Source organism: Dermacentor silvarum, chromosome 6 (assembly GCF_013339745.2).
Source record: "Dermacentor silvarum isolate Dsil-2018 chromosome 6, BIME_Dsil_1.4, whole genome shotgun sequence".
In the NCBI taxonomy this organism is placed as follows: Eukaryota; Metazoa; Arthropoda; class Arachnida; order Ixodida; family Ixodidae; genus Dermacentor; species Dermacentor silvarum.
This window is the reverse complement of record NC_051159.1, coordinates 68,669,726-68,694,256: the sequence shown is the minus strand read 5'-3', so window position 1 is coordinate 68,694,256 and position 24,531 is coordinate 68,669,726. Positions and strand designations below refer to the sequence as shown.

Below are 24,531 nucleotides of genomic sequence, written 5' to 3'. Positions count from 1 at the left end.
CACGTTGTCATTACAGGGTTCATCCAGGGATTAGTCTCACTGAGCCGAGACTACTCACAATGCTAAAGAATACAAATTTACCGAGCTCAGTTTAAATAGATATGTTAGAAATTATTCATGCTTACTAAATTGGGCCTATGACGTAAAGAGTGCCCATCTATAGGCTAAGCCTAGGTTATCTTAAGCTGTCACATAAATTATTACATTTATATGCAGAGTAAACAAATTCTTGGGGTTGGCGGTAATTTTCTTCGCAACATGAGCCACCAGGCAGACTCTACAGTAGCGGAGTGATCTAACGAAAGTGCAACAATGTCGTAACACACAATACTGTGCAATGCTGCACCACAATACATCTGCGAGGAGTGAAGGATCAACGCCCACGTTTATCAAGACCCATGGACAAGCTTTAAAAAAAAAGAACTAGAAAAGCGGTACGTTTAGCTTTACCCGGCCGTTGTGCATTAAACGACGTTCGAAATGAGCATTTCTTTTATGCTTTCTGTCCCACTTTTCGCCCTTCTTCCTCGATTTGCCTACTTGTTAGTTATTTTTCGAGGTCTGTGTACACCAGAAGTGGGCGACTTATGCCACTGTATTGTTAATAAGGAGTGACGCCATGAAGCCTCCAAATGTGCAGTGAGGTTAATATTTGCAGCCTCGAACTTCGGGTTCACCTCTTTCGTCAATGAGAGCTTCTTATAAGTGATCAAGGAGGTAGACAAAGCTTAATATCGGCCTGAAACAAGTGCCGTATACCATACATGATATACGGGGTGAATCTTTACATCCCGTGTCCTCATAAACCAATAAGATCGCCATTCTTTTTTAAAGTTTGGCCTAAGGCTGACACATAACACGAAGAGAACCGTATACTGTAGCATTTTTGAAGGTACCCTGCATACATTTTTCAGGGCTGTTCTCTTTGACTAGATGATAGAAAAGTGAATCTCAGATTCACTTTTCTCAGGTCTGAGATTTTCAAACTAGTAAGGAATGCGCTAAATGCACAGTCAGAAAAGTTTATGCTCAAATGTTGCAGTCGTCAGAAAGCTTGCATTGAATCTCCACACCTTGCTCTTCTAATAGGCGTTTTCTTCGGACGCAGAAATTATTAGTCCCGAAGCTATGGACAATAGTGTAGGCATAGCACGCAAGTCCTGAGGCGTTTGTTCGCTCTCCTCTCGTGCACTTGAAATGACGCAATAATGATGTGCAGCATACTGAACAACAAAACATTCCATGGTCCCACAGATTCCCCACTATGTACTGCTCGGACAGAGTAAACAAAAGTGGGTTCTGAACGCAACACTTCACCCTCTCCATTATTTCTTTTTATTTTCTGTTTTACCAAGGCTCTAACCTATCGAATGCAACGTCGATAGCTGTGAGTCAACGGGGTCGGCGAGACAGCTGGACGCAGCACGCCGGTATTGACTGCAAACTGCAAGCAGCGCTCCTCCGTAGCCTCACACCGGGCGGCCCCTCGCTCGCTGATAAAAAATCCTGAGTCTCGCTTTCTCGTTCGAGATTCAATATTAACATCCCATTCTTTCTATTCGCCTTCCCCGTGGAACACATGCCGCCCAATGTCACCAACGAAAGAAACAGCCGTGTATTTTCTCGTCGACTCCACGTGCGGCGGGCCTTCGTCCCAGCGCGAGAGGCCAGCGAAAGCGCATCCCACGGCGCGACTACCACGCTGGACGCATCTATCAAGCTGCCGTTTCCTCGCGAACCGCGAGCGCTCTGTGTCTTAAGCGCAGCGGCCATGGACAGCGCTGTACCTCCCTGGCCCAGCCGAGACCGCCCCTGGTTCCGGCTCAAATGCCGCGCTGTTTGCGTCTCCCCTGCAGCCGCTGCCTGGAGAGTCTTCTCCAAGACACCCTCCGCGGCCGAGTGTCGTGGACGATTCATCTTGCTTCGGGCGTCTCGCCTATGCCAGCCGGCACCGAGGGAGGCTCCTAGCTCTCAGCATGGAAGCGGTGAGACAAGATGCGACACATTCCGAGAAGGCGATCGCTCTCCCCTTGCAGTGTGTGTGTGTGTGTGTGTGCGTGTGCTAACGTGTGCCGCTCTGGTTCTTATTTATGGCGAATGCGCAGGAGGCGAATGACGCCGAGCGCAACCTCGAGCCGAGCCGAGTCAAGCCGTGCATCGAACGCCGCAAAGGGAAGGATCCGCGCAGTTCGCTCTGCCAACCCTGGTGACGAAGGAGGCGGGCCGAGCCGACCTTTCTCCTGCCCCCCTTACGCGAGCAGAGGCGCCAGCTTGCCTGCAGCTGTAGGCCGATGACGACCTTGCCCGAGCTTGCCGACCGAAGCGACGGCAGTCTCGGCAGTGCGTGTGAGTGCAGTGCCGTCCCCTGTGAGCATTTGCTGGCGATCCTCCGGCGTTTGCTCACACTTGATCAAATCAGTACAAATGGAGGAAAAAAGAAAAACCACAAGGTTTCACAAGAAACATGTCCAAAAGTAGAAGGCCATTAGTAGCGTGCAAACCTAGCAGTGTTTAAAATACGAAGTTAAAAAAATTCGAAATAAACCGGGCTCCACATTATTCACCGAGCAAACTATAGGGACCTCATGAAGTAGCTGATTTAGTATTGCTCATCAAGGCCCCTTTAAGTGCGAAAATTATCGAGGAGATGTTAGGTAACAAAAAGACGGTTGTGACTACAGATCTAGCTTTCTATGTAGCACGAAGTAGCTGCTTCAGACACAAACCTGCGGTTGTAAAGTCTGATAATGCATAAATCAAGAAAGAGAGGAAAGAAATAGAAATGCAGGGAACTCCACAAGATGCACGTCTTAGTTTCCTACACAACGCAGGGTGAAGTGACCAGAACAAATGAAGAAATGAGATAGAACATTGGGGGTGCCGGTTCACCCGGAGGTGAACACTGAACGAAGCTATATACAGTCGGTCGCTTAGGCCTATACAGATTTCGGTAACTGCAGCAACGTACGTATCGCTTTAATATAAAAGGAAGAAAAATATAACACACTATTTCGTTTTTGATACGGTGAAAGCACTAATAGGAATCGCTAGTAGGGATTTCTCTCGGTTTTCCATGTTTGACGTTTATACCTTTCACGACAGGCAGACAGACAATGAACTTTTATTGTGGTCCTGAGCAACTAGCCGGCGGAGACCGGTTGGGGCCCCCGGCTCGTCGCTGGCTGCTCCCATGTCGGAATCGGGAGGCCAAGCCTCTCCGCTTACAAGACAATCCTTTTTTTTTCTTTCTCTCCTTTCTTCGTTGGGAAAATCTAAATTCCCCATACTCTGTCTAGCTGTATTGCTTTCTCGAGATTATGGGAAACTCGTAATGCAGCTGTCACACTCTTCATAACGCAAGGTAGTCATTGGGGTTTTTTGGTTAACATCACTGCCTACCTTCTATCTCTCCTCTCTCTCCTCTCTCTCTCTCTCTCTTGAATATCTTCCGATTCTGCAAAAGCGAACGTGCTCTCAGATACAATCAGTTATAACGTCTGGATTCGTAACAATTTCAAACTGCGGCGGCACTTTGCTTTTTCCGTTTCCATAACGCCAAAATCGCACAGGTCTTTGTTTGAGTGTTTCAAACTGCTACTTAGCGATAGTTAGTTATCGCACAGTGCGTGTGATTCGATTTAATGTGAGTCGATGTGTTCCAGCGCTTCTTTTGGTTGGGTTGTATACCTTTTCTTTTTTATCCGCTGTGTCGTATGGGAGCCAACGACGAAAGGTACAAATGCACGCACAAGCCTACAGTTGAAATGGAGCTTTACATTTTTGCTTCGGTTATTGTTCATTTTTTATTGCAAATATATAAAAAGGGGAAGGAAGGCCTCCTTAGGGATGGCTATCCTAAAATTCCCCCAAAACATGTCAGACAAGAACAACGAAGAAAAAAAAAAAGACAATAAAGAAAAAAATGTTAACACGCGTTAGACACCAAACACAACTCAATAGCACACAAATAGTGTCGCTATAGGGACCTACACTGCACTGGCTGGCATTGTAGTCGAGTACATGGGACAGCCATTCGCGTCACCTCTGTGTCCAGCATGAAGTTGGATAGATGTGTGTATACATGCAACCAGCAGAAAAAAGCACGGGGGATTTCTCTACCTGTTCTTTCTCTGGTCTGTAGTCGTGGTCGCTATGCATTGGAGATTATGGCGCAGGTTGCCCGTGCATATCTGTAGCTTGAGATAGGCTTGAGGGACATAGCCAGTGCGTGTATCTGTAAATATATAGAGAACGCTTGCTCAAACCAGTTCTTTCGAACAAGGCGCAGGTTCACACGCATGATTGCACAAAATTCCACTTTTGCTCCTTGCTTTCAGCACCTCTCCCCCTCCCAATTATGCTAAGGCCACCTCGTTCAGTTAACCGCGCAACGGCCAAACTATCATTTCTGATTTGCTGAATTTGGTATGTCAATATGCCGATTTAAGCACTGTAAGCTTAACGCAGTACCCATAGCAGTGTTTCCGATACTCTGAAGCGAAATGTCTATTACGGATAGCTCAGAAAACCAATTAATAAATAATTATTATTCCACTAATTATGTACAATTCAAGTAACAGTTCAGTGTTTTGAAATGTACTCTTCATGGGCAGAAATAAAGGTGTACAAGTAGTCTTTTTGTTTGTGTGTGTGTGGAATGGTGTTGTGGCTTTGTGGGGTTAAACATCCACGTTTCCTGACCCGCTCACAGGCTACCAAGCTACACCTTGATCTGTTCCTCTCTCTCTCTACCTGTTATCTCTGTTTTACTCTAATGCATTGAGAGGTAATCATGTGCCTCTTTCAAAACTTGATGTTCTTGCTCAACAGGAACAGATTAACAGACTAACAGGGACAGACCAACGACAGCTACAAGGATCACATTGTTCAGGCACATCGCACGCTGCGTAGTACGCAATCGCTATGAAAGATGAGACGTCGTGCTGGAAACGAGGATGAAACGATAATATTAGGTTCAGAATGTCCAAATCGCAAGTCGCGCGAATAGCAACCTCCCTCTAAACCCATCTTTCAGTTCCCAACGTGTGTGTTTCAAGTCTGATCTGAATTAATACAAAGGACGCAACTCCCCGCAGTTTAGTCACCGGAAGTATTTCGTCTGGCGTTTAACTCGTTCGTTAGATAGACGGCACTCATGAAAGCCGCGAGTCTCAGTATGGCGATTCTATAGCGGGCTCTTATCAAGCTCTCTCAAGGTACTGAGAAACTCCAGGGACAAGAGTTGAGACGCTGGCTTAGAGTCTGCTCCACTTTCTTAGTATTAACGGACTAGTACCAGCACCGAATGTGTCCATCAATGGCTTCTGACGTCCCTTTGACCACGTATTTCTGAGAAAGAGAAATCCGAACCACTTATAAATGGTTGATTTTTTTTTAATTCACAGGTTCTCTTATGTTATCCCTAAGAGGACTTGAAGGCGAAAGCCCAAGTGGTGATGCATTAAAGAATGACCCTCTTAATTCGCTTAGTCAACCTCTTCAGTCGCTTAGTCATCAATTTTAATACGTAACCATCCCTCTTAATTCGCTTACCTATCCTCTTAATTCGCTGTGTCATCCTCTTAGTCATCCTCTTCATTCGCTCAGTCATCAATTTTAATTCTATTGCCTTTAACACGTCTGAGTCATCCGCTTAATTCGCTTAGACGTCCCTCGTAATTCGCTTAGTCATCCATCTTAATTCCATTGCCTTTAATTCGCCTGAGGGATCACGTAAACGTATTTCTACCTTTCGTATCGTCGACTCGTGTTCGCTCAAGGACTTTGAACGTCGACTGAACGATGAGACATATAAGGCTTTCAACTTAAAAAAGTGTGTCCGAGTCTTCATGCCTCTATGATTAGCAAAGAGAGAGAAAGAGAAAGCATGGAGAGGAAAGGCAAGGAACTCAACCAAACGAACGAACGCTCGGTTTGTTACCCCATCCAATGGGCAAGGGAAAAGGCGATAGTAAGAGGAAAGGGGGAACACTGCGTGGACGTGGCAGGATGCACAGGAGTACTACAAACGGTCACGAAGGACGGTGCACTTCAAGAAGTGCACTCATGTGTGTTATGGGCGCTTTGTTGTAATCGCTTGCCTACACTGAACAATATATAGTCCACGTACTATATCCGTACTTATGCTGGAACCTTTCTCGCGTGTTTGCGTGCCCCCGAAAAACGCGCTTTCCGTACTCAAAACACTATACGCGAGCGTCGCGTTAGATATGCTCGCTTTCGAATGCGTACGTGTACGTCCGTATACGTAAACACAGGCTCCAGACAAAACAGTGCCACTGCGGTGTTTTGCGTGGGCTTCACGGAGGCCTGGATATAGCGAAGGATTTAGGCAGAAGCGAGGAAAGGATTTGGCTGGCGTTGAGGCGATGTGAGCGTGATTTTAAGAGGCCGCGGCAGGCGCGCTCAGGGCTTCCGCGCTTGAGCACGGGTCTGGTATAGTCGCTCGACCGGTGTGCGCGCAGCCTCGTGCTCTCCCGCTGCTCTTGCGGCGGCTGTAGTCGCGGCCTCGTGGGACGGAGCAAGCGCTCTGCGAGCTGTACTAACTCTGTGTGTGCGAGGGACCGCGGGTACGGCGACGAGGGGTTCGCGCCCGTAAATCCCGCGCGACGTCGGCCGAGATATTTATGGCGGTGCGCTTGAGAGCTAAATTTATGAATAAATATTCCAGCCACGTCGTCCCCCGACCGGCCCAGGGACGAGGGAGCCAACGGGCTGCACCGCCGGCTTCTGGAAGCAGAGCGAGAGGAAAAAATAAAAGAAAGGAGTGCCGCTTTGCCTTCGCTTGGAAGCATGCTTGCCAGCCTGCCTGCTGCCTTGCTGACTCGCTTGGGAGAGAAAAAAAAAAGCTACAGCGTCGGTGTGCCCTGTTCCCTCCCACTTCTTCGTGGCTTCCTGCTCGCCGACACTTCCTCACGGAGGCCGAGTTTCTTCTTCTGGAAGAAGCGACCTCGACAAAGAGGTAAATACGCGCGGCAAAGTTTTTGACTGCTGTGGATTTGTGGAATCGCGCACACAGACCACGTGTATTTTTTATATTGCGCGCGCGTGTGTGTGCGTGCGTTTGTGTCACTGTTTGCTTTCGGTTTGATTCTTGCGACAAAGCGACCTCCTTTTCTTGCATGGAAAAAAAAAAAAAAAAGACGGCGTGCTTGTGCATGCAGGCATTGCCTTGCCACTGTGCCTTCGGATGCGGACGCATAAAAGGCTTTGACACGTCACTTTGGTGGCCTCGTATATGCGTGTCAGCGAAGGAGAAATGGCGTAATATATCAGGGGATGAAGGAAGCCGTAAATGATGCGGGAAATAACGGCAAGTTACCTCAATATCTGAGCCTCGCAAACAGGTCGCATCTATTCGTGTTACTCCCTCAAATCTTATCGTCATTCAGATATCTGTGAATTTTAAAAACTATACTCCCGCTAATTCTCAATGTAGGAATTTAGCTTCCTGTGTGTGTTTTAGAAATGAAATCAAAATAAAAGATGTTGCCTTTGCACCTGGTTATTCCACGCCTTTCTTATTGATTTGCATTACCTATCAGCCAGACAAAATGAATGCTAAGTTTTGTCACGTTTTAGTGAGGATGAATAACCCAGTAGCAAAACTGTGAACAAACATGCGTGACGTTTTCATAGCGAGTTGTTGCATGATTGCATGAGAATCGCTTGGATAGACTTCGCTTTAATATTTGCGCAAGCATCAATGAAAGCCTCGCTTAATATAGACTGCTACGTATGCATGGGACCCGCCCAATTTTTTTTCTGGCAAAAGTTTTTATAGCGCAGCTCTTAGGCGCCCGTTCCCGCGGCGAGCGTCGGCGTCGTATACCTCGCAACCGAGCGAACGAACACCGCGAAAGATGAGAGCGAACGAGGAGCGCAGCGGGCAATGAAAGACGGAACTGGGAGGAGGAGGAGGATATGGCGAATGCGTGAGAAGAAAAGCATAGCGCCGCGCAAGACGGACTATGACGGCGATGGCTACGAGATGGCGCCAGCGCGAGCGCCTGGATGCGCTCGCTCGCTCGCCTCCGCTCCGTTCGCGGGGGCGCGCGCATCGAGGCACTCTACGCGTCGTCCGTTCACCAAAGCGCTGCATGAGCAAGGTCTGTCAGCGGCGGCTGCTGTGGAACGCGCCCACGCGTCAGCCATGCGCTGTCTCTGGCGATCTCCCGATTAGCGAAGCAGTCGCGCCACACTTTGCTGCATTTGGAACGTGCTTCACGAGACATTGCCTGGGCCAGCCAATATATCGCGAAATGAAAGCACGTATAGAGCTACTCTCAAATTTCGCATTAGGGAGTATCGTAATCGTCGGTGATGTTCGTATTCCCGTGCTGTTGCACATATTCCAAACTACAGCACTGTGAAGTTACACCAAAAAGTAATTGTTTGCACTCGGTGCATAACAATCGTTGACTGCTTCCAGGCAGTGATTCACATAACTTGACCGCGATAAGAAAGATACAGAATAAGACACAATTATTACACGCACAAAACACACAAGTATTGTAATCGCAGGGCGACAGCGTCCTTTAGTTTCATGAACAGGTCCTTATTCCTTCGAGCAAGCTCTTCAAAGCTCTGCCTTGTAGACACAGCTAGCGTTGCGTCATATATATATATATATGTAAAGTAGCTCAGTATAAGTTATTCAAATCGCGTTCAAAATTCGCGCTTTGTAGTAGATGTAAACGCCATTGATGTTGTTTTAGACCAGCGAGGCCGTTAAATCAGTTGCTACTCTGTTCGAAATTAATTTATTTAGCGATGAAGTCACGCCACGTACCGATTTTAGGAGTAAGTAAGTACTATTTGCTTCGATTGTTCGTGATTAGTAATGTGCTTCTAGAATCTGTGCAACGTATTTTTATCTATTGGTGTTCGTGGTCAGCATTGTGGCTCTAGAACCTGTGCAGGCTTCCGACGCGGACGCCCAACTATGGACAACGTCATCGACCGTGTTTCGTCCGTTCAGCGTGAGAAAAACCTAAAGAGATTACCTGAGGCGATGTTCTTACATATTAAAGGCGTTTACGGCAACATAACTAATCGAGCCACCCTTGACCCGTTAGGCAATGTCGGTTTAACTGGCCTTGTCTTTCGGTGGATATTTAGCTACTTGAAGGACAGGTCATTCTTTGTGCATACAGGGGATTGCGCAACATCACAACAGTATACCTATTCGTGGCATACCACAAGCTAGAGATTTGAGCACCAGTGCCTTTCATCTCGCACTGATCGACATGGTTGATTCCCTTCCGTGGTCCGTTCATGTGTCGATCTATCTGCATGATAAATGCATATCTGCATTTAGGCTTCTGGAGGAACGCGTCTCCAGGTGCTTGCCAGACTCCAAAAAACTTGGAGGACGCTTAAGCTTCGCCTTTAAGAGTGGAACGCGATAGCATTCAAAGATCTCTGACTGTTTTTCAGGCTTCCCGGCAACTGCAGCTTATGTAACGGTAATCTTTACCGGGAAACGCTGGCGGCGAACGCTATGCACGAAGACGAGCTTTCGGGTAGAAACGCTGCATCTTGTGTGAGCCGATGCAGCAGGCAGGGCACAGTCGCGCCAAAAAAATTACATCATTTTCAGCTTTAGTTTTGACAGCGGATCCGTTTAAGCCGGCCGTAATGTGTGCCGCCTGCCACTGCGTTGCCTAGCAACCACCTCGCGGAGCGGCGTGTGTTTCGCCTCCTCTCCGTGCCGTGCACATGTTGCCTTGACATGGGACGTTAAGGAGAGGGAAGGAGAGCATGCGCGCGTCGCGCGCTATGCTCGGGAGAGAGAAAGAGAAAATGAGAGCGAGAGATAGAGAAATAAATTGTAGCAGCACCAACGAGGCAACGCAGAGGTGCTGCCGACGCCATCCGCGCTTCTCCGTTTCCCCTCATTAGCGCCGAACGCTTGCGGTGTCCGTGACTGCAGCAGGCGCCTCTGGCGGCGGCTCGGCCAAGCTCCCACCAGCTGCGAGCTACTGCGCATGCGCCGTGACGTCATCTCAGCGTGTCGTCTGCTGCGCGCCGCCCGTACACTGTGCACAGCTTTCGCCCCACTTCCCCTAGGTGTGCTCGGACAGCAAGTGCTTCGTGAGGCGTTCACCGATGCACTTCGTATAACTTAGCATCACTTGACATTACTTCGTATAACTTAGCATCGCCAGGACCAGCTAGGAACCGATCAGCTCCGCTGTATCATTAGCCTTGCGCCACTATAGTGCAAGCTACCCCGAATTTTTTTTTGCTTCGTACTTCTAATATTTCAGTCTGAGAAGTTTTAACATTAAAGGCATGCACTGTCGGGTGTTCTATTTCATGGCATTTGTTTGTGGCGCGTTAATGTGTGCATTATATATCTCTCCAATTTTTATCCCTTCACTTCTTCTATCACATGTTATTGCCTTTACCCCTTTCCCCAGAGCAGAGTAGCCTACCGGTATTTCCACTGGCTATAGCCTCCCTGTCGTTCCCTCTTTTTCCTCATGCTCATGTGCAAGAGTACCTTTAGATATATAAAGTTACTGTTGTACAGATTCTGAACGTACATTACTAATCACGAAAATTTGTAGCAAATAGTATTTCCTATAAGCCAGGTAGTCACAGGGGACTCGGATCACTGGAAAGGAAATTTCCCGACGAACGAAAATGGCTTAGAGTGCATATTGCAGGCCATTATTCTCGAACGCAAAAGTGTACAATCATTGCATTTTACGTGTTCTAACTGATTGGGCTGGCAGTTGGAGGATAACAAATAAGTTTCACAGAAGAAGCTCAGGCCCGTGGAACGAACGATTGAACAAAATATGATAAAAGCTGCGTTGAGGCACTGGCAGGTGGTGGTACGGTTTAGAGAGGAAACGTGTGCAGTTGACATTCTAGCTAGATCATCAAGGAAAGTTTTCTACTACTGCTACCACTACTAGCTAGATCAAGATGACGAAATCATGTTGAAAACGTCGTATAATGCCGACCTTTGGTCTAATAATGTCACTGAATGGGCGTCAAGAAAATTTAAACGCAGTCGAGCACGGGAGAAGATGACGTGTTTAGGAAATTTGCAGGCATAAGACGATGCATGGATGGTATCAGACTACACAAAACAGACTATTGGAGACCGTCGTCTTGTATTCGACATGAAATTGGCTGATAAAGATGGTTAGGATTTGCTACAAAAGTTGTCTAACAGGACAATGGCAAGCACGTTGTCCTTCCCCATATTCTACAACGATACAGGTATACAGTCTTGACTGACTAAAGAAGGAAACATTAGCATGTTAATTCCCATACCCGTTCAAGGAAAACAAGACAGTGTCATTCCGCTTCTTCGGCCATGTATAGTTTCGACAATTATCGTGGTAATTGTAGAAGTTCACATATGTAACGCAATAATCATAGTGTAATCTCTACTCTCTCTCCCTTCTTTCTTCCTCAAAATAGGTTTGTTGTGACATCGAGAGCTCACGCGTCACAAGCGATGCGATGCGTTACATAAGAAGGCAGCAAGCCACATCAGAGGTTCAGAATGGATTACGCACCCCCAAGACGCATGGCGTCCACAACGTGGTCGTTCTCCTTGGGAATCATAGGCGTTCAAGGCCATGGAGTGGGTAAGTGCTTGATGACACGCATTTGCGAACAGTGCAAAATTGAAAGGCTTTTCATTGTCTGTAAAAGATGCACTCTGACTCGCACTAATAATGCTTTAATTGCGAGATACAATACTGCTACCGACGCAATCGCTTCTCTTCTGCATATTAATAGTCAACTCTACTTTTACACTTTGTCGGCTAAGGTCTTTTAATCATTTGTTGGAAGTCATAACCAGCAGCAGTTTACTGAGATATTTTAGCCGCTGATCTCGATTCCTAATCTTTTAGAATCTGGTACCTTGAACACTTCTAGGCATGCATTTGAGCAAGCATTGGGGCACTCTAAGCTAACATTGGAGAGATTGCGTCTCCTTTCCTGACCCCTTTTTTCATCTGTGTTGCCAGGATTTTTATTGGTTTATTGTCTTAGGACCTCATCAGTAACGCCACTGTTAATTGAGTGTTCTCGGTTATTAAAAAATGTAATCAAAGTGAACATCAGCTGACATCTACGTAATGCGTAGATGTCACTAGGTAGGTGTACTTTGTTGTTGTAACACCAAGTGACCCAAGTTGGCGTCAAAGAGGTGCATTGAAGAGCGGTACATACTTAGTGGCACTTACCATTCAGCCCAGGGCCACATACCCACTGGCATATTGTTCATCATCATCAGCCTATTTTAATGTGCACTGCAAGATGAAGGTCTCTCCCAGCGATCTCCAATTGCTCCTGTTTTGCGGTAGCTGATGTCAAGTTGTGCCTGTAAATCTTCCTAATTTCATCCCGCCACATAAATCTCTGCCACCCTCGATTGTGCTCCGCGTCTCTTGGCACCCATTCTGTAACTCTAATGGACCACAAATTATCTGCACTACGAATTGCGTGGCCTGCCCAGCTGCACTTTTTTTCAAGGTCAACTTTAATATCGGATACACCCGTTTGTTTTCTAATCAACACCGCTGTCGTCCTGTCTCCTAACGTTACGCCCAACATTTTTCGTTCCATCGCTCGTTGCGCTTACCTTGACATATCAAGATTTCTTGTTAATTTTTTTGCCCCGTATGTTATTACCGGTGGAAGGCATTGATTTTACACTTTTTAAGGATATTGGTAAGCTACCAGTCATGATTTGGTAATGCCTGTCGTATGCTCTACAACCCATTATTATTCTTCTGTAATTACCTTCTCATGATCAGATCAGGGTCCCCTGTGAGTAGTTGACCTAGATCAATATAGTTGTGTACATATTCTAGAGGCTGACTGCTGACCATGAGTTTTTGTTGTTTTACCAGCCTATTGAACATTATCTTTGTCATCTGCATATTAATCATCAACCCTACACTTACACTTTCATGGCTAAGGTCCTCAATAATTTGTTGCAATTTGTCCCCAGAATTGCTGAACAGGACAAAGTCATCTGCAAAACGTAGGCTGCTGAAATAATCGCCGTTGATCGTCACTCTTACTCTGTTTAAGTCTTGAATGCTTCTTCTAAGCATGCAGTGAACAGCATTGGATAGATTGTGTCTCGTTGGCTGAGTGGTTTCTTGATAGGTATTTTTCCAATTTTTAGACGCGAAGCAGCTTATGGCGGGGGCTTTATCCGTCCCTCCCGCGGCGTCCCACACCCCCACAGTGCATGCGCGTTCCCTCCCCCTCTCTCTCCTCTCCTACTCTCCCCCCTTTCTCTCCTCTAGGAATCCTCTACGGAGCGGCGCCCGCGTCCTACACCCCCACAGCGCATGCGCGTCCCCTTCCCCTCTCTCTCCTCTCCTACGTTCCTCCCCCCCTTTCTCTCTCCTAGGAATCCGGAGCGGCGCACATGTGGTGCGACAGCTGCATACTCTGCTGGGGGCGCCACGGTAGTTCCGCGGTATGAAAATGACGGAGCGCGCGCCTCATTCTCTCTCCTGTGCAGCGCCGCAATGAGCGCTCGGGCCGCTGCCGCGAAACCATCTCCCTCTCAAGCTATCCATTTCCCTGCTGCTTCGCATCCACACATGGCTCCCTTTAGCGGGAGATGGAGTAATTTTTTTTGTTGAGAATGAAGGTTGCTGTGGAGTCTTTATAGATATTTGCTAAGGTATTCACGTGTCGTTCCTGTACTCCTTGATTACGCAGTGTCTCTATGACTGCTGGTATCTCTACTGAATCAAATGCTTTTTCATAATGTACTAAACCCATATAGAGAGATTGGTTGTGCTCTGCGGATATCTGAATTATCTGATTGATGACATGGATGGGATGCATTTCAGAATACCCCTTCGGGAAGCCAGCCTATCTTGGTTGATTGAAATCAAGCGTTGTCAATTTTCAAGTGATTGAAGTCAAGTCAACCAGTCTCTTGGTTGATTGAAGTCAAGTGTTGCACTGATTCTATTAGAAATTGCGTTGTTGAATATTTTATACAATACTTTCTGAAAGCAAGCTACTTGGCCTAAATAATGGGCCTAAGGGCTGTGGTGTGTAACAGGCGTAGAACATTGGGCTCAAGGTGTCAAGTTCGAATCGTCGTCCAGACCACTAAGTTTTTAGGCTTGATGTGGCACCTGTAGCCGACAAAAAAGGCCGGGAGCCTGTGGGGCTATAGTAGTTCAGGTGCAACTAAATTATGAGGGCCCACTGAGCTTCAGTAAGGCACTCGCTCACCACAACAAGATGTGGCCTCCCTGATGCAGTATTTGGCCGTTACATCCTTCTTAATTCTTGAATTTAACCCCTGGCCATCAGTCATCAGCTGCTACGGACACTTGACGAAAGCGGTGGTCAGACCTGCAATGCAGCAGAGGCTGCTAAGAATTTCTGGATCCCGACAGACAGCCACTGAAAACTTGGCAACGTTTGACAGGTGAACCCTCTCCAGAGTAGTTATCTTAGCAGTGCTCTTTGAGGAATGATCAGGCATTGCCTGAAATATCATTGTCCTTAGTGAGGTTAGGAGACCTGGTGAGGCTTGTACAGTATGATTAATGGCCACGTCCTCTGGCTGCAGAGGTATTCCAAATAAAACAGAACACGGGTTGGAATTTCTAATTCATAAGGACATAGATGACAAGATTGATTAATTTTACAGCATTAAAAAAAGGGTAGCAGTCGTCGTAATAAAGCTAAATGGAGGGTAGTACAAGCCTGCCTCCGACGTCCAGTAATTATATTGGCGAAACAGGGCAGTTCTGTGAGGATGGTGAATCAGCAATGCGAAAGGTACGAACTCAGTATACTGTAGTCACGGGTGATTTCAATGCGAAAGGGCGGAAAAGCAGGCTCGGCAACAGACACTTGGCAACTACGGCATTGACTGTAGGACTAGTAGAAGCTAGGGATCGATCGAGTTGTTGATAGAATTCGTGGAAATGAATCGACTGTGAATAATGGATACCTTATTGCGGAAGTGCAATAACAGGAAGTGGACCTGAAAAAGCACTAACGGTTAAACAAGAAATAGATTTCATACTCTGTGCCGGCCGGCGCCACCATAGTTCAGGATGTTTGGTAGATTAAAGGATCATAGATTAGTAAGGTCTAGGATTGTTCCCAATTTGACCAGAGAAAGAGCAAAATTAGTTAAGAGAAAACAAGCAAACCTACACGCAGTCAGGGTAAAAGCAGATGAATTGATCCTAGTGCTCGCAAACAAGCATGCAGCTTCAAAACAAGAAGATGAAGGTAACATAGAGACAGTGAATTGAAATGGGAGGTAAGGCACCAAGTTAAGAAGTGTGTATGCTCTCCCAAGTAACGAAGGACCTATTAAATAAACGAAAAAGCATGAAAGTGTCTCAAGAAATTAGATAGAAGTCGCTCAACTGTCAAAGCTGATAAACAAGACGAATGTAAATGATATTCGAAATTACAATGTCGGGAAGATTGAGGAGTAAAAAATGGGGGCAGCATGCAATCAGCGAGAAAGACTCTTGGCATAGAAAAGAGCGCGATGGATGGAGTGAAAGCTAAGCAGGGCAATATTATCAGCAATGGCGATGATATAGCAAAGACGACAGAGGACTTCTATACTAACTTGTACCATATCCACAGCATTCCCCCAAGCTCGATTGGTAGTAGTGACGAACCGGATGCATAAGCTCTATGTGTAACTAGCTAGGAGATTAGGAGGGCTATGGGGGCGTAGCCTAAGGGCGGCAGAAACCATACCGCAATCGCGACAGCTGCATGCAGTCGGTGGCAACGAACGACCAGCACGTACACCAGCACGCAACCAACTGACTTTATTCCATACACCAATGTTGGCCACCCAAGCAGCGCATAGGTTGCGCTAGTAACTGGTTACACTTCTTCCCCTCTTATACTTGTGTTCGCCCTCGGGGAGAAGCACGATGGGGCGGTTTCCTGACTCTAGAGCTTCATGGGTGTTCTCTGATCAGTTTTTAAGTTTGCAGGAGCCCTTGTGTTGTTACTTCCGACTGATACCTGTTCTCCAACAGCGGCGAAAGTTCTAGAGAACTTTCGGCTCCAATTCTAGAGGTCTCTGGCTCCAATTCATGTTGTGCAAGGGGAGACGCAGTTGGGGCCTGGTTTAACTTCTGCGTGAGTGAGGGTGGTTCTGGTCTGGGCTGCAGGTGATCACCGTGCCTATGCCATATTGTTCCATCTTCCAGGGAAACACTCGCAGATGATGCACCCAGAGGCATTGTAACAGAAGCTCGTATCTAAGGTACTCCTGACCTCAAGTTTCTTGCAAGGACTATTGTTCCAGGTTGCATTGGTGCGGCGGGACGAAACCCTGGGTCAGCATACAGTCATTGCTTCAGACGTTTCATGTGGAGATTTGTCCGTCTTGGTCTTAACACATCAAGAGGCGTTTGAATTTTTCCTGCCAAATAATTCACATGGTGCTTGGCCTGTCCCATCGTGTGGAGTTCTATACTGGAACAACATTCTTGCCAGCTGGGTTTTGTAGTCACCCGGTGCACTTTTCTTGAGTTTGTTCTAAACATCTACCCACTTAGAAATTGCGTCAACTATCACAAGAAAATAGTGACCAGGAAAGGTACCTCCAAAGTCAACATGAAGCCTGGTCCAGGCTTTTTCTGGAAATGGCCATGGTGTGATTGGCCAAGCTGCCAGAATTTCTGCAGTGATGTTGATAGATCGTCGAACATACAACACGAATTACGGAGCACACACACATTCGTCTGCGTCCGTCGATTGAGTAATCTGTCGTTGCTAATTGGGCCTTGCAATACCCATCCAAGTGCCGATCTCCTAGCAACCAGTTCTTTGTGGGCCTCATCCCATGTTACGTCGTCTCTTAACATTTTCCAAATCTGATCTGCCCCGATTAGCAAACTAATTCCTGGTTCCTGTAGCATTCCAGGGTAAGCAACCATGTCAGCCAGGAGACTACAATGACTCTATTTTCTTGACAAAGTCGTTGTCATGCGGAATCTCCACAATGTTCTCGCGAATGTGCGGGATTTCAATAGCCTCAATTTCCACAAGGGTCCCGTCAAACTGACTCTGCAGTGCAAGTTTAACTATCTTTCGTCGAGCAGTGTGGCTAGGACTTTGATGACCAAAGACGCGTATGCATAAGTCGACTTCATCTATGACTTCGAGCTTCAGTTTGCGCGATAGTTCTTGGCTAACAAAAGTACGTTGCCTGCCGCTGTCAAGAATTCCTCGTACGTAGCAGCAAAGATTGCTGCCCCGCATCCATGCTCTAAAAGTCTGAAGTAGAATAGCAGTGTCAAATCTGCAACGGTTCTTGCTGCCTACTTGTGTAGCATGCATCGACGCGCTGCTGAGAGTCTGCTTTGGTTCAGGTGTAACCGCCTGCGATCTGTTCTTATAGCACATAAATGAGGCATGTCTGCCGGCGCAGTGGGTGCAACTAACCTTGCGGCGGCAATCCTGGGCCCGATGCCCCTTGGTAGCGCACCGGAAACAGCTGCCGCTTGACGTGACCAGACGCCTTTTCTCGTTGTGGGCCAAGGAGGAGTCACACTCTGATGTTGCATGACGCTTCTCGCAAAAGACGCACGTTCCAGTAGTACTGTTTTTAAGCACTGCTGCCGATGACGCTGGTGTCTGTCGGCGACCGGATCCGGGCAGCAGGTACTGTCTGCTGGATCCCTCTAATGGACCGTGAGCTGTTCTTTCTCTCCCTTCAGTCAACCTCGACGCGAAAATACTGCAGGAGATCTTCAAGGTCTTCCTCCGCTGTTGGCCTTAAGTTCCGATTATCATTTACCTTAAGAATTCTGTGTCTATGGTAATTTACCATGACGTCTTGAGGGATGGCTTTCGTTAAAACTTCGCCGAGCATTGCTGCATACGACGACGCAGGAACTCCGAGACCTCTCAGTCCTCTTATATTCACCTGTAATAAATCGTACAGGTTCCGCAATCCCGTGACATGGGTCGAAGAGCTCACCGGAGTGAGGGTACGCAGGTTCTCAAGGTACTTTGCCTCGGTGATCTTGGCGTTCCCGAAACGTTCCTTGAGAATCTCAATGGCATCGGCGTAACTGTTCTCGGTGGTAAGGATCCCTGCGATAGCCTTGGCTGCCGGTCCGTCCAGAAGAGAGCGGAGATACTGGAACTTCACGATGTCACTGAGACGGGAGTTCTCATGCACGTTGTGGCGGAACACGTCCCAAAACGACTGCCACTTCATCGTTGATCCATCGAATCTCAGGAGGTCCAATTTGGGCAGTCTTGGTCCAAGTGCGGCAGGGGCACTCACTTGGGGACCGTTCTCACCAGAAGGCAGCGCGCTGGTAGGTTGTATGGGCGGCGGCTCTACACGAACACCTGTACCGGTGGTCGGAGGATTAGACAGCTCCAAAATATGGTGTCACAGCAGTCCCAGGGCGCCAGCGGCCTGGTCTTCATATTCCAGTACGGAATCGTAGTCGGTTGCGACCTCATCGTCAGACATCTCGGCATGAAGCTCACCGTTGATCTTCGTGAGCTCATTCGTGCTCTTCTCAAGACGCTGAAGGATAGTCCGGAGCGTTGCCAGGTTGAACTCGTTGGTTTCAATGAGGTCACTAATCTCTTTCACAAGTCGCGTCTGCTGAGCTCTTCGAGCTGCACGCATCTTCTTGAAGCGCTCCATGGCCCATCCAAGTCGAAGTCCTGCTCCCGGGTTTCGGCACCAAATGTAAAGGCGAAAGCCTTTACGAAGGAAAGAGCAGGCTTCGTCGTCGGGGACGGACAAGCCTTGATACAAAAAGACAATACGTCAGCTCGTCTTCAGGGTTTCATTTCTTCTTTTTATTTCTGTTCGTGTCCATGCACGTAATTACGCGTGCCACGCGCCTTCCTCCAAACCTCGTTCTCGTCGGCTTCTATGCGCCGCACACTGTAGCAGATGACGCTACCACTATACTTGAAACAGGCGTTTCAACAAGGTGTGCTATCAGGATACCTTTGATGGGCTTGACACACAGCACAGTCTCGAACTTGGTTCATGATGGCGTTATCAATTCCCGGCCACCACAAATGGGACCTTGCAATTGCCTTTGTTTTTTCTACACCTAGATGCCCCACATATCGAGGCTGAAAGACTTGATGTCGTGCCTTTAGAATGACTACACGAAATCCCCAGAAAAGGCAGCCTTCGTGAAAGCTGAGCGCAATGAATCGTGCAGTGAAGTGAACCCAGTCTCCTACAACTAGTAAAGGGGTTCCCCTGAGAACAGCACGAGCCACGTGTGAGAGCAAGGGTTCAGGGTACGCTTGCTCCAGCATAAGTACATCTGCAGGCGTGCTGTGGATGGCAGCTGTTGATGGTAGAGGAAGCCGGCTGAGTCCATCAGCATGTCCCAGCGAACTTCCTGGTTTGTTAGTGAGCTTGAACTGATAGCTTGAGAGTCAACGCCCATCTGGTGACCCGTGGTGATGCCTGAAAAGGCAAGCCTCGACTGAAGATGAACAGTCCAACCAATGCTTTGTGGTCCGTAACTGCACTGAATGGTCGTCACCACAAGGACTGGTGAAGCTTGCTTACTACGAAAATTAAAGCCAAGGCCTCCTTGTCGACTTGACTATAGTTTCTTTCAGAAGGCAGCTGGATCCGTGAACCGAAGGCAGTGGGGTGTACTACTCCATCATAATTGTGCGCCAGTACTGCGCCAACACTACGTGGGGAGGCGTCGCAGGTCAAGTTAAGCTCCCTGGTAGGGTCGTAATGCACCAATACATACTTCCCCAATGTCCATTTCATTCCTTTTAAAAGTAGCTGATGGAGAGGCTGTAGCTTATACGATATGTTAGGCAAGAAACGTCTGTAGAAGTTCAGCAAACCAACGTAACTTTGAAGCTCCTTGACATTCTGTGGAGAAGGTGCATCAATGATGGCATCTACTTTCATTGCGTTTGGCGTGATGCCTTGCTTGGCGATGACATTACCTAGGTGCTTTACATTTCATGCAAGAAGCTGACGCTTGTCGAGTGTTAAGTTCCACATCTTAAAGTTATTGTAGAACAAACTTGATGTTCTTTAGATGCTCTTCGTGATTCACACTTTCGCAATAATGTCATGAAAGTGCACAGCTACATTTGGTAGACCACGTAGAAGATTCTCGATTACACACTGAAAAATGGCTGTAGCAGAAGAAACTCCGAATGAAAGTATTGTGTACTGGAAGAGACTCATGTGGGTATTGATGGTCACAATATACCGTGATTATACATGTAGGGAAATCTGTTGGTAAGCGTCCCACACATCTAACTTTGCGAACCTCTCTCCTCCTGAAAGTGCAGCCCGGAGTTCTTCTACACGGGCAACAGGAAAGCTGTCCAGGAAGGATACAGGCTTTACAGTTACTTTAACATCTCCACAGACTCTCACTTAACCATTTTTTACGCACATGTACAATAGGAGCTGCCCACTTTCAAGTTGTCACAGGCTCAATCCCCCCATCACGTTGCAACCTCCGTAGCTACTGTGTGACATCATTACACAGTGCAAAGGGAAGTGGTCGTGGCTTGCAGAACTTCAGCGAAGCGTCAACAGGCACTAGAATTTTTGCAGAAACTCCTTCGAAGGTGCCCAATTTCCTGTCTCAAACACAGCCGGGAACTGGTTTACTATGTCTGCCACATCTGTCATATTGTTTACTTGCTCCACACCATTTATTGAAATGTCGAAGGCATGAATGCAATTGCTGACTGAGCAACGTAGGAGCAGGACCGCCAGTAACGTAGAGTGCAAGGCATTTGAAATGAATAGTGACATTGGCTTTTCCCTGGACAGGCTCTAGCTCTCCAGAAAGTCCTCACCGCAGAAGGGTGCTTGACGGTTCAACACTTAACATCGAGAATGTAGCTATAGGAGCTTCTCAGCCGACATTATGGAGACGCTCGCTCCGGTGTCCATACTCCATTGACGTTGGCTTGCCGCAGATGTCAAGTGACTAAGCACGGTGGCACTGCCGAGGCTTATTCTTTCAGGTGCCAGATGTCGAAGACGTCTTTGCTCGGAATTTGATGGTGGCTGGCGTCATCATGAACGCGCTCTGAACGCGACGACTTCTCATTTTGCTGACGCACCTTCTTGCACTTGCTCTTTGGACGAATATTTCTTTGCCTTACAGACGACTGACAAATGACCTTTCTTGTGGCAGTAGTAACATGCAGAATTCACATGCAACGCAATCTGGGTTTACCGCAACGGTTGCAGGTGACACCGTTGGAGTGCGCGTCAAGTTCGGACGTGGGCGTTGCTAGATGCGTAGGCACATTTGTGCTTGAGCCAGCATGGCAGAGCTCACTTGCATCTTTCGTGCCAGGCTTCACTGCAAGTTCGCTTTTCACAGCTTTTTTGAACTTTAGGTCTGGTCTGGTTTCTACTGCAGTATTACTAACGCCACAAACAACAAGGTCCGGCAACATGTTTCTCAAGCTCTCTCCTGATTTCACAATGTTCAGACAAACATTTCAGTGATGGAGCAAAGTTGCTCCCAGACTCTTTCCGCTCGAGCGCAATTGTAGTATCTGAAGCGCTGCACAACAGTGGAAAGCTTTGGGCAGTGGTGACTGCTGAGAACAGCGAGAACTTGCTCAAATGACTTATCTTGAGGTGTCGCGGGTTTGACAAGGTCGCGTAGTAGTGCATATATCCTTTGCCCACAGCAGCTGAAGAAGACAGCTGTATTCTTTTCTTTTTCAACATATTTGCAATGTAGAAGACCTTCAGGCACTCCACGTATAGCACGACCAGTCTTCACTTCCGCCGTCGATGGGCTCAATATTGCCATGCACTGGCATCACGAACGGAGGCTACTAACTTCACAGGAGCTGCACTGCCGAACGGAAAAGTTTGACAGCTTGAAGTTAACGGTACAATTACATTTTCCCGTCGTAAGAAATGTCATGAGGTATGGGGGCGTAGCCTAGAAGCGGCAGCAACCGTACCACAGCCGTGACTGACAGCTGCATGCAGTCAGCGGCAACGAACGACCAGCACGTACGGCAGCACCAACATCGCCCACCCAAGCAGTGCCTAGGTGCCGCTAGTAGTGGTTACAGACGGTAAAGCGTGGCAGAAGATGAAATGACAGTCCATTCAATCGAAGACGGAGGAGATATACTTTGAGAGCTTGTGACCCTTTATACTCAATGCCTCCTGACTTCAAGTGTACCAGAGAGTTGGAATACCAACATTATACTAATACATAAGAAGGGGACGTTTTGAAGAAGTATATGGGCTGGTGGCACATCATCCAGTGACATACACTCGAGGTCACAGTGACCTTAGGAGCGCATACCCAGTGGCACACACCTACTGACGGGCACCCAGTGACACACCCAGTGGCACCATACTAAACGCATTTAAACCGCTAAGACCTCCTTAGGGGTGCACATAAGTCTATAACTTATATCCTTGTGCCCATAAGGGTGCGAGTTATAGACAGAAAACACACTTAAAGCTGCAACTGTGTTTGCAGTACAGTGACATATGCGCAGTTACATATACTCAGTGGCATGCACCCGAGTGGGCGTCTAAGAGGCTCATTGGAGAGCGGCCGATACCAAATAGGGGCACATACTTAAGGAGACTGCCCGCATTTTTATACTGCACTATCTTTCTGATCGGCTCACGAAAACGGCAAGAGAGTCGCCAAGACATAAAACTGGATTGAACTCTCTAGGAATGCTTCGCATTAAAAAGCTTCGGGAGAAGCAGCATGATAGAAAGTGGAAGTCGTTATGCGTGCATGCAGCCTAAGTCAACGTTCTGCCTGAAATGAAAAAGTATCCAGAAACATTCAGAAATGGAGAGTAAGACGGTGCTTAATGCAGGACCCGTAAATGCATGCATAGGGCAAACAAAAGTAAAAAAAGTAATAATAAATATACTTTTAAGAACGCTTCTGCGGAAAAAACACATGGTTTGTCTGCTCGGTTAAAGGGCCCGTATTCACAAAAGGCTCTTACACTAGTACTTAAGAAAAAAAATCAGTGTATCTGATGCTAGGCGTATCATTAGCGAAAGCGGTCGACCATTGGAAAAGAGTACTTACGAACAAATAGTTCTGTGAATTCTACCCCTGTTTCATTCGTGTCACCGACGGATCCACCCTCTTTCCGGCTTTCGTCGCCGAAAAGTTGGCGACGAAGGGCTTTGAGGCTTTGGAGTGTAAGCAAGAATTTTATTCATCATCATTAATTTTTCGGATCCTAATATAAAGCAAGAATATGGGTTGATGGTACAGAATCATGACTGATCGGACGTGGTGTGTTCAAAAAGGTCTTGATAACACGTCGTGGTGAGGTAGGTAGTACCGTGGCCTCCGAGATCAGACAGTGTGCGTCTATAGGCAGCGCGCGTCACCCTTTTCAGCTTCCATATTGTATAATAACGAAGTCGAAAATATAATGGTATTCATAAAGTTATGTCACTAATGTTGCTTCCGTAGATGACATCCGCGTATTTGGGTGACTTATTTCATTCTGGGATTTGTCTCAATTCAATTCTGTGTAATTGCCCAATAGAGGGAGAGAGGAGGTGTAGAAAGGCAGAGAGGTTAACCAGAGGTACGTACAGGGGTGGTCAAAAGCTTCCAGGCCACAGCCTGCGCGAACACGTTCGCTCTTAAGCATGTGGCGTGGCTCCCGGGGTATATAACTTTGGCAGTCGGAGGCTGTGGGTGGTACGAAACACCCTCTTCGCCTCTTTCCTTACCCACTTCACAAAAACCTTCGAGCTCTTATAATCCGACACATGACACGCCATAGGACATGAAGTCAATGTGTTTGCGCAAGCTGTGGCCTGGAAACTTTTGACCACTACTGTTCTTCTGGTAGGCTACTCTGCCCGAGGGAAAAAGGAGCGGGGGGGGGGGGGGGGGGGGAGCGGAGGGTAATGGAAAGACCTTGTACGCTGGTTATGCGGTTTTTGTACTTGAATGTTGCTTTTAAGGCTCACCTGATATGACTGAATATTATTTATTCATCTCCCCTATGTAATACCCCAATGGGCATTACATTACATAGGGGGCATCATTAGAACATTGTCATAATTGGTGTTCCATTGGCGGTGTTATCAATCGCACATGGTGACACATTGGTGAGCAGTAAGAATCAGTGCAAAAAAATGTCAAGATATAGCGCAAGCTTCATCGCTGTCCAGGCAAGTGGGAAAAATATTATCAAGTCGGTAATCACAATGCATATTAAGATATTTGACAACAAAAAAACTGCATTTTAGAACACTTACAGAAACCCGATGCCATAAAAATTAGCAGCCTCTACAAAATAGCATGATTTGAAAGCAGGTTGGATTTTTTTTTTTACCTGACTATGTAGTAAGATGATAGTTCATTCCACTGTATAACGGTAGGGCTAAATGTGAGTTCACATGTTTCTTTAGTACGTGGGTATATCGGATTAACATTATAGATGTGATCTCGAGATGAAACGTCAGGTGCCGGTGTATATGCGAAC

At 47.2% G+C, this 24,531-nt stretch overlaps 1 protein-coding gene across 1 annotated transcript in view; it reads left to right on the top strand.

Annotated features, from left to right (window-relative positions):
- Positions 1–1,514: 1,514 nt before the first annotated feature.
- The window catches only part of LOC119455551 (homeotic protein antennapedia-like), a 312,907-nt gene continuing 289,890 nt past the window's right edge, over positions 1,515–24,531 (top strand). The window contains exons 1-4 of the mRNA XM_049668865.1: positions 1,515–1,985; positions 2,106–2,346; positions 6,692–6,982; positions 11,464–11,633. The gene's annotated coding sequence lies outside the window, so the exon portion shown is untranslated. The remainder of the gene's footprint in view (positions 1,986–2,105; positions 2,347–6,691; positions 6,983–11,463; positions 11,634–24,531) is intronic.